This window comes from Falco peregrinus, chromosome 4, assembly GCF_023634155.1.
Source record: "Falco peregrinus isolate bFalPer1 chromosome 4, bFalPer1.pri, whole genome shotgun sequence".
NCBI classification, from domain to species: domain Eukaryota; kingdom Metazoa; phylum Chordata; class Aves; order Falconiformes; family Falconidae; genus Falco; species Falco peregrinus.
The window spans coordinates 46,449,215-46,458,685 of NC_073724.1; the positions used below are offsets into that span (position 1 = coordinate 46,449,215).

The 9,471-nt window shown below is 48.0% G+C and overlaps 1 protein-coding gene across 2 annotated transcripts in view; it reads right to left on the bottom strand.

Annotated features, from left to right (window-relative positions):
* Positions 1 to 499: 499 nt before the first annotated feature.
* The window catches only part of SMIM11 (small integral membrane protein 11), a 35,847-nt gene continuing 26,875 nt past the window's right edge, over positions 500 to 9,471 (bottom strand). Inside the window, exon 6 of one of the 2 annotated variants that reach the window (XM_055802215.1) lies at positions 500 to 4,379. The gene's annotated coding sequence lies outside the window, so the exon portion shown is untranslated. Of the gene's footprint in view, positions 4,380 to 8,763; positions 9,003 to 9,471 lie in introns of those variants that run through there. The other variant, XM_055802220.1, reaches the window with a different exon arrangement.

Below are 9,471 nucleotides of genomic sequence, written 5' to 3' on the forward strand. Positions count from 1 at the left end.
AGGTGCCTCCGCAGCTTCACCCCAGAGGTCCGGCTCCCAAGGAATCAGGGGGGGGATCTGACCCTGAGCTGCATGCAGAGCAGAGGGATAAACCAGCAAATCCTCCCCATACTTTTGTTTATTTTTCACCTTAATATGCAGGAGTTATGGTGCCGGAATAGGCAAACCAGCACCCTCATCAGTCAGGCACCCTCTGCCAGCCAAGGAGCCACTGAGGTTTACCCTCAGGCAGCCCGTGGCAGGAGTGGCACCTAAAATTAATCCTCTGCTGTTTTTCTATTTATTTCCTCCTCTCAAAAGAACAGAGACCTCTCTCTTTAACAGCAACATCCCTACAGTCTTTCCATCCAAATCCTGACCTTGAGAAAGGGATTGTAACAGCATAAAATGCAATTTGTATAGAAGTAAGCAGATAAGAAACATACTGGTTCATGCTAATCCAAATTCCTGGCGGTGCTGGCTAGCTCACTGTAGATACAAGCAATAGAGACAGGGTCCTCTTTGTTTACCACAAATTATTTAATCCAAAGTGCAAATTAAACAGTCTCTTCGGGATTTTTTTTATGCACGTTGCTCCTTATTTCTGCTGATAGAGGTCACTGAAATGCAGAAATTTCCAGGCCCTTTGAGACTATCACCGGGTATCTGAAGGGAGACTACCCTGGCTCCGATTTCTGACCTATTTTTCTCTCATTTCCCATGTTCCTCCAAGGGAACATGACTATGTCCATCCCGGCTATGTAGGGCAGCCTTTCTCCCTGGAGAACCTCCTGGCTAGGCTTGGGCATGAGTAGAGGTAACAATAATGTCTCTGCTGATGGCAGTGCTGTCATTCACAGCAGTGGGAACGGGATCTAACCCTAATTTGGACTCACCAGGGTCAAAGAAAAGGGCATCACCCTATAGCATAAGGCATCACCACAGCCCAGCGTGTCATCCTAGAGGGAAATTATCTGGTCTGAAGAACGGTGTTAGAAGATGTAAATGGATACCTTGTGATCTAGTAGTGTAAAAAAACAAGCAAAACTACCTTGCCACGGTGTGTGTTCAGCATTTTGTGGCACAGCATGTGGAGGCCAAGACATAACTGCAATAACAGCAGAGGCAATCGTTGGGCAAGTTAAATGGCAATGAATACATCCAGCAGGTGCTCACACAAGTCAGCAGCTATGCCAAAACCCCTGACCTGTTCCCACCTCTCCCATTAAGACACCCAGGACCTGAGGTACCGGGGGCATCACAGCTGCACTGGTGGCACCGGCTTTTCCTTTCTTCCTCCACATCTGGGCAGCTTTCCTCTTACTTCCCAAACTTCCTTCAGTAGGAAACAACACAGGCAGTGCCCAGGTTCTCCTCTTTATTTATCTATAGGAGCCACTGGCACTTTTGGGGATTTGCAGACAATTAAGTAGTCTGTGAAATTACAGAAAAAGAGAACAGTAATGTTACAAACTGATGTGTTTATCAGATGTGTTTGCAGTTTTATTCCACATTACAGTTTCCATTCAACAAGGAGGGCATGGCGATACCTACTGCAGGGACCAGACCAGTATGTACCAGATGGCGGCCAGCCGCACAGGTGCATGCTCCTGGCCTGCTCTGAGGAAACACATTAACCCCCAGTGCAGGTGGGTCAGGCTAACATGTTTTATCTGGAAATCTTTAGGGGAGGGGGAAGAGGAAGCAGGCAATTACAGTGGCGGGGACAACGTGGGGCAACCTGTCAAACTGCCTGGCCCACTGCCATGGTGTGTGGCCGTACCCAGGTGCCTCCCTAGATGACAGCCCTAGGTAAATACTCCTCCTCCTTCCATTTTTGGGACGTTATGGGCAGATCCCAGACAGCTGTTCCCAGCTGCCCAGTCTACGGTTCTAGAAATGTCCAACTCAATGTCAAAGTCTGAGAAGCTCATCACAGTGATGGTCCAGAAATAACTCCCTGAAGTGTAACTGCCCTGCCACAGCTGCATCTCTGCCAGCGGCTGCAGTCACAGGGCAGCAAACACAACTTCTCTTCCAACACTGTTAGGCCTCTCTGTGCTCTTCTTGTCCACCTGTTCTGATGGCTGACTGCAACCAGGAGTGAAACATGGGAGAGAAAAAGGTCTTTGCAAAGTTTCATGGGTATTTTCAGCACTCATCACAGATTATGCCAGTTCTTCAGCGTCCCATTGCACTCGGTTTTCCTGCTCCAGCTTGCCATTTCCTGTGGGGAGGGCACTGCTCATCCTCTGGTGTCACCAGCAGCCAGCAGCCATCGCCACTGGCTCAGTTTGTCCCAGGGTGATGTTGTCCTTGGCAAAAGCTCCTTAATGTGTAGCCTGTGGTGGAAACAGGATGTGAAGCACAGGATGGGAGTGGCAATTGCTTTTATTGCTGTCCTGAAGGTGATACTACTCAAATCGTATTACCATGTGCTTGGACAGGAGCCAAAAATGTGAACATCGGACCACAATAAATGTGAATCTTTTTGCTTCACAGGTGCAATTAAAGGGCAACATCCAGAATTCTACTGTTAGTAGGTGAGTCACAAGCAGCAAAACCTGGATGTGGCTCTGATACAACCAGCTCCTGAAGCAGTTACATCTGCACAGAGCCTGCACGTGAAATTAATTTTGGCAATGCCTTTGGCTGAAGCACACTGTTGCGAGAGGACAGGTCGGGCGGCGCTGGCTGCCACAGCTGCTTCACGGTGATGCAGGGTTGCAGCAGCACTCAGGCAGCATTAGGAAATGAAATTTCCTGGCGAAGGGAGAGGCTGAGCATGGTGGGAGAGCAGCAAAAGCTGTGGAGGTCTGCTACACTGGAGTACTGAAAAATCTAAATACATTAAAAGGATCAGCCAATAAATGTTGGAAAAGCTAGAAAAAAGGAAGAAAGAAACAAAGAGCCTAAACTTAACTACCTGATACTTTTATCATCAGAATAACTAATAATACAATGTCTAATAGCATCATTTTTGCCATCTGACTCACACCGCATTATCTCACAGAAGGCAGGAGCTCTTTTCCTTCATCTGATGTATTCAATGTGCAAGTAGCTATTCAGGGTTCACCCCTATTGCCTGAGGAGGAATACTGGGAATATCTAAAGGTCCTGTAGGAAAAAACAGTTAAGAAGGAATGAGTCACGTGACTGTGGTGCAGTGCATGGGCACAGAGCACAGACTTCTGAGCAGATGTGCCAGCACTATGCTGTTTCCACTTAGCCCCAGCGTACGATCAGGGCTGCAATAATGTTCTGCATAAATACTTAAATATTCAGGCAAGCTTTTTCTCACACCTACACTTGAGCATGGAGGGAGAGAAACAGGTCACCAGATAACCAGGACTAGCCCAAGGCCTGTTATTGCAACAGCAAAATGAAAGCTCTGGCTCGTTCTCAGCCACAGAAACTTGGGCAATGCGATGTGTGACATGGTCTGACCTGCACAGGAGGCGATGTGCACTGCCTCGCACCGGGGCCGCGACCTGCGGCCCTCACCCTCAGCCACCACGAGTGAGTGCCCCTTCTCAGCCTCTTCTAGGAAGCCAAGGTGACTCAACCACCACCGAGAGGAAGCTGGGAAAGGACACGGCAGATTATTGCCCTGCCCAACCAGGGTCCTTGGAAGGGGTTTCCAGAGCTATTTCTGAACAGCTCGGTACTCTAACAAACCCTCCCCAGCTCTTGCCTAACTCTCTGCAAACTCAACGTATTTCTCTTCCAGTGCTGGCTCCTCCAGTTCCCCACAGAGCAGGTCTCCTGTCAGTGCTGCCACAGCATGCCAGCCTCCTGGGCATTGTGCCCTTGCCTCGTGAGGTAGACAGGTGTGCCTCTGAGACACCTTGGGGCCCTCCATCCAACAGCAACCCCCAGGAGGATTGCTGGGAAAGGGGCACCCCTCAGCATCCCTGTCTTGGGGATGGCTCATTCCGGGAGTAAATGCCTGTCAGTGCATGACCTAGATTTTTTTTGAGGAAGTCACAGGAACCACATGAAGTTGAGGTTCTCAGTACTCCACTGTCCCCGATGACCAGTGTGGTCTGTCTGCAGGACTCAGCCACGTGAGGAATGCTCCTTCACTCATCTTAGCTCCAGACATTCCTTCATCCCACTTCCTCTAAGGTAGGCAGGTTGCCCTGGCTCAACAGGAAATATCACTTGAAGACATGATCCACCTTATATCCCACAGGGGTGAGAGCATGGAAAACAAGCTAGCACGCTGCAGAGGAAAGTGTGCATGGGAAATGCTTCAAGTCTGAGGCTCATCTGGGCTTGTCCAGGCGCTTCGGTAACTCAGTGAATCTTCTGTTCCTGGCTCATTCCAACCCATAGGATTGTAAACACGTCTGCCTGTCTTGGTCATGTCCTGCATGTGTTTCCAGGTGTCCTTGGTCCTGGAAGAGGGGAAGCACATAGATTAGTTCAATTTCCACCCCCACCAGGGCTTTGAATCTCCCTATAGAGTTGGCAACATTCTAAAATCCAACTTTTGTGCAAAAATATGAGCCTTGCTGATGTCTATTGTTTCATTTGTTACCTTTTTAAAAAAGATCTTATTTTAAAAATAAGAGAATCAGATCCTCCCTCAGCTGACGTGCCCTGGCCTATCTCCTATAAAGCTGATAGAGACTTCCCAGCTTATTCTGGGGTCCATATGCCTTCACTGAAAGACTGCCAGAATTACTTCTTCTGGCCCTGCTGTTATGTTCATGCTCCAAACCCATTCCCTCATCCTTCATTCCTTTTCAAAAGAAAGGTGCCACCTGGCACCGGCACAGACTTCCAGGGCTGTGGGTGGAGGAAAGAGGCTGTCACCATTAGGAAGGCACTGAATACTTGTTCCTGGTCAAGGGACATGGTTGTGGTTGCCTCTCTCCATCCACACGGCAATGTGGACTCCCATAATTCCACACCCCACCCTCTCACCCCCTCTACACACACTTGGACATCTTATGGTACCCCAGGTCCTTCATTATCATTATTGGGAATGGTATCTGGTGCTTCCTCTGGGTGATGTGGGGTCCTTGCTGTCCTGCCCTGGGAAGAACAAGCAGGAATCCTACATCCTTTGCCTTGATATGACTGAGGGGGGAGTCCATCTCACAGCACTTTTACTGTCATCTGGTTAAAAGCTGATGCTAATCACAGTCATTAGAAAGCAAGCTCCTCTTGAGGGCATGTTGTGCTGAGGGATGGACTCATCACCCTTCAGGGCTATCTGTCCCAATGCAGCATTGAGCAGGAAGCTCCCCACAGAGACCCAGGCAGTGAAACAAACCCCATCTTTGGTGTATGCTTGAGCCTGTGTCACTCATACTTTCATGTTGTGCAGGGGTCAGATGGCCACCATCACCAAAGGGTTTGTTACCAGCCTTTATAGTTTCACATTTGATTTTGTTTCCAAAATAGGACCATCAAATATAGGGAAAAGGTATGAAAACAGGTGGGTCTTCCATTTCTGCACCACAGCTAGGTAGAGGGGTGCAGACAGGAGCCACAAAGGAGCTATACTTGATGGACCAAAAGGACAAGATGTGAGTCTCACCCTTCCCTAGCCCTGACCATGCTTCCTCCGAAGCTGGAAACCAGACAGCAACTTCGGTGTAGTGCTGGGTCTAATCTGACAGCCCCTGCAGAGAAGCTGGCTAACTAGCCGTGCTCTAGGGCCACACTGACCCAGCTACCCTGCTCCCTGGCCCTCGCTGGTATCTCCACCCAGCTCAGTGCCATGTCCTGCCAGCTCATTCACAGCCAGCCCGGGTCGGCGGCTCTGGCCAGCGCAAGACCAGACAGACAGGCCTGCTGGTGTTTTGCGCTCTCTGCCGGGTCTTGGCTTTTAGGTGGATGATCACTTTAAACCAGCAATACAGTTTTGCTCCAAGGGCTGGGGCTTAGCTCTAAAACAGCTCACCAAACCTCTCTTTCCCCATCATCCTTGCTGTCTGGGAGCCCTCAGGTCGCTTTTCCTCCAACCAGTAGCTCCCTGCTTCTGATTTTCTTCCTATTTCTGCATTTGTTAGCCAAAGGTGCAGCTTGCCTAACGAGCTGCTGATACTTCCAAAGCACTGTGTGTTATCCAGCGATTAGACATGTGAAAAAATGAGTATTTTGAACCGAGTCCCATAGCAAGATTTATGAATCTGTCTGACCACAATTTTAATAGCAATAGCTGCTGCCGCTTCCCAGAGGCAGACATACCCTGCTATCATGGGGCCCTGATTACCCTCGCCTTTAACAGTCCTCCTCCCTCCTGCTTTCCACGGAAGGAAAACCAGCTGGCTTTAGCACGAGCTCTCCTCCTCCCTCAGTTGCCTTCAGTTGTTCTGCTTGCACAAAGTAACCCCACATCAGCCGTCATCTGTGGCTCCCATGGCAAAATATGAGTTAAATTAGAGATGTTGCAAGCCACGGCTGGTGTTATGTGTTGATCTTGAAAGGGGACTTGGCTGTGAAGTGGTGTAACTCATGCTGTTTTGCCATGGAGAGGGTGCATGAATGGAATAAAACACCCATGCCTGGCTGGCAGAACAGGATAGAAGAGGTTGGGGCCAGAGGATGCAAGATGAAAGATAGCAAGATTGCTTCATCCAGCATCCTTTTTCCTGTTCCTGGCTACTTTCTTTCCCCATCCTTTCACCAGAAGGGTAAAGCAGGACGAGCAGGGATGTATGTGTGCACTGAACAAGGCGGCAAAACTGCGTAGCCTCTTTCCTTTGGTGTGACAATGTTGCATCAACAAAACACATCTGGGGGGGCACGAGGACACTGCTATTTTCTTTCCCACTTCTGAGAATTGCAGACTTTTAAAATGACAGATCTACGATGAATAACCAAAAACAACCCCAGGCCCACAATCTACTCTTACATGGGCTCTGTCCAGCAGTAAGCACCCTCCCAGAGCAGCTTTTATGTTTATTTCACCCAGTATTGAGGCAATTGAGTGCTCATCCATGTTATTCTCAACCCCTGCACGATAAGGGAACACACATGGCCACTTGCCTGGAGCCCCCATGTAGTAGGAGCCTCACAGGCCCATAGTATCCTGTTACCACATTGCGTTGCTGACACTCCCTCATGCATAATGTTCCTGTGATTACTTGCTAGAGGCGAAAAGCAGAGGCCACTCCTCTCCTATGCTCCTTAAATAGTTAAATGCATTGGTCAGCTGGGAGCAAGCCTGACAGCTGAAAGAGGTGCTGCTCCCAGGACAGAGCCAGGTCTGCATGTAAGTAAGCTGTTTGATAGGTACAGCATTTCATAGCTCTTGTTATGGTGCCTGGGGTGTCTGCAACTTCCTCTACATAGTGATAAGTAGGCACTGGCTTGAGTTTTCATTTCAATTTTTCCGTTATATTGGATACATTTACTGGATATTTTTTTTTTCCCTAAAATGCAGTTTTCTGAAAATCAGCTCTGTTTAACACTCAAGCTACTAGCCATTTTTTCAAAAATTACCTAGATATGGCATTATACATGTGGCTGTGTGGGTGTTTTTATATTTTAGCACGTGTTTATGTGTATAGGGAGAGGAGAAATTCATGCATACCTATCTGTGTGCATGGATTTATGCCTACTTATGAGAAAGACTATAGTGATGTATACCGCTAGTTGATGTGTGTGGGACACAGCTTTGCACACACACACACAAATGATCAAAATGGAAAAAACAAGCGTTAGGTTCTGGAAAACCCTGGAGAGGGGAGCTGGTAGAAATGGGATGAGTCCCATCATGGAAAAAAGGGCTGATTTTAACCTATGTATCTAATATGATGATGGGCGGAAAACTAGCAATACAGGTGTTTGAAGCCCGGAGGAGTGCTGCTGTGGTGTTCCAGTATCTTTCCAGTATTGTCTGTGTGTGGATGGGTGTGTGTGTTGGGGTGTGAGTGGGCACATACACGCAGACAAATGACACAGCCTTAAATGTATAGAGCCATCTGAAGCCTGTTTTCTCTCTTCTTGAGGCCTGGTGGGGCACAACAGCAGCCACCAATCTTTCCCCTGGTTGCCACCAAAGGCAGATCCTACCGTAGACTTCTTTCTCATTTTGGGGTGAATACTCATGTTCTGCCTTTCAGTGGCATCACACTTGCGCTTGGTCCCCACAGCCTGCCAGTTAAAAACCCCCAGTGTGCTGTGTGCCTGGCCTAAGGAGGATTAGGCAGCTGTTAACGGGCAATACTCTGCCCTTTCGGCTTATGTCATTTGCCGCAAGCCTTTCATTATTGTTTTCTGGGGATTTCTGGGTACGTCATGTTGTTTTTCTGTCGTGTTTTGTACGAGAGGGGAAAAATGTTAGAAAAGCAAAAAAAGAGGAGTGGCACATGGCTCAGCGATACTCACACTTGCAGGTATTTTAAGTGCCAGTCCAACATACAACTAGTTTCACTGCTCTAGAGCAGAAAATACTGTATTCCTTAGAAAGCAGTGTCCTAGGAACTGCATGTCAAAACACCGTGCTTTTGTATTTAATTTTAACCCAACAATTTGTACACATCCCTAAAGGACCAGCGCCACTCCAGTGGTGGCAGGAGCCAGGGAGCCCATGCCAAGAGACTCCAAAGGGCAGCATGTGGCTGCGGTTCCCAACTGGAGATCATCTTCCCGAACGTGAGAAGGACAGTCCATCTAGTCACTGTCCTGTCTCAAGGGGTCTGCAGAAGTGAGGTGACCCATGAAGCAAGACAATGAGTGCAGAAGAAAGCCCTTCAACAAAATGCAGGCAGCAGGAGGCACTGGAAGAAATAAATACAAACAAGAGCACTCAAAGCTTAGCCTTACTTTTATATGATAGCAAATGAATATAGTTGTGGCAACTGGGTACAAGATTTCTGCGGGTGGGCAGAGGGTAGGCTGTTTGGGGTCTCTTGCAGTGGGAGTGCAGAAAGTTAGGAAGTCTATCTATCAAGAAGAGTACGGATCACTGGTATATCTCTGAACTTTGGTCCTCTGTAATGTGTTGTAGCTCCTCATGGCATTAGTCACAAACCCCAGGACAGCCAGCATAGCAGAACAGGCTGGAGAGGCAGAGAAGGGAAATGTGGGTTTGGGGAACAACAGAGAAAATCTTGTTATCAGGAAGTCAACTTACTTTCAGTTAATCTTTTTCAGAATAAAACTTTCACCTAGTGTTCAGTCAGTTTTAGTGTTCAGCCAAGGTATAGATCACTTTCTTCACATTGTGCCCTCCGAATGGGTTACACTAAAGAGAGATTTCATTCTGCGGAGTATTGTGATCACTGATTTCTACTGCAGCCTAGAACATGTAGCCAGATTGGGCTGGGGCAGAGAGAAGAGGAATTTTGTAATCTACGGGGAGTTTACTTGTATCTGGTTTGGCATCTGGAAGGAATCTTGCCATTCTGTTTTTCTGTATAGACCAAAAAATCCTAGTTAGCTAAAAGCTATACCCTACCTGAACTGTGTGGTCCCACACACCCACTGTTGCTGCAATTCATTATATTCCACTGGTACATCTCCAGCTCC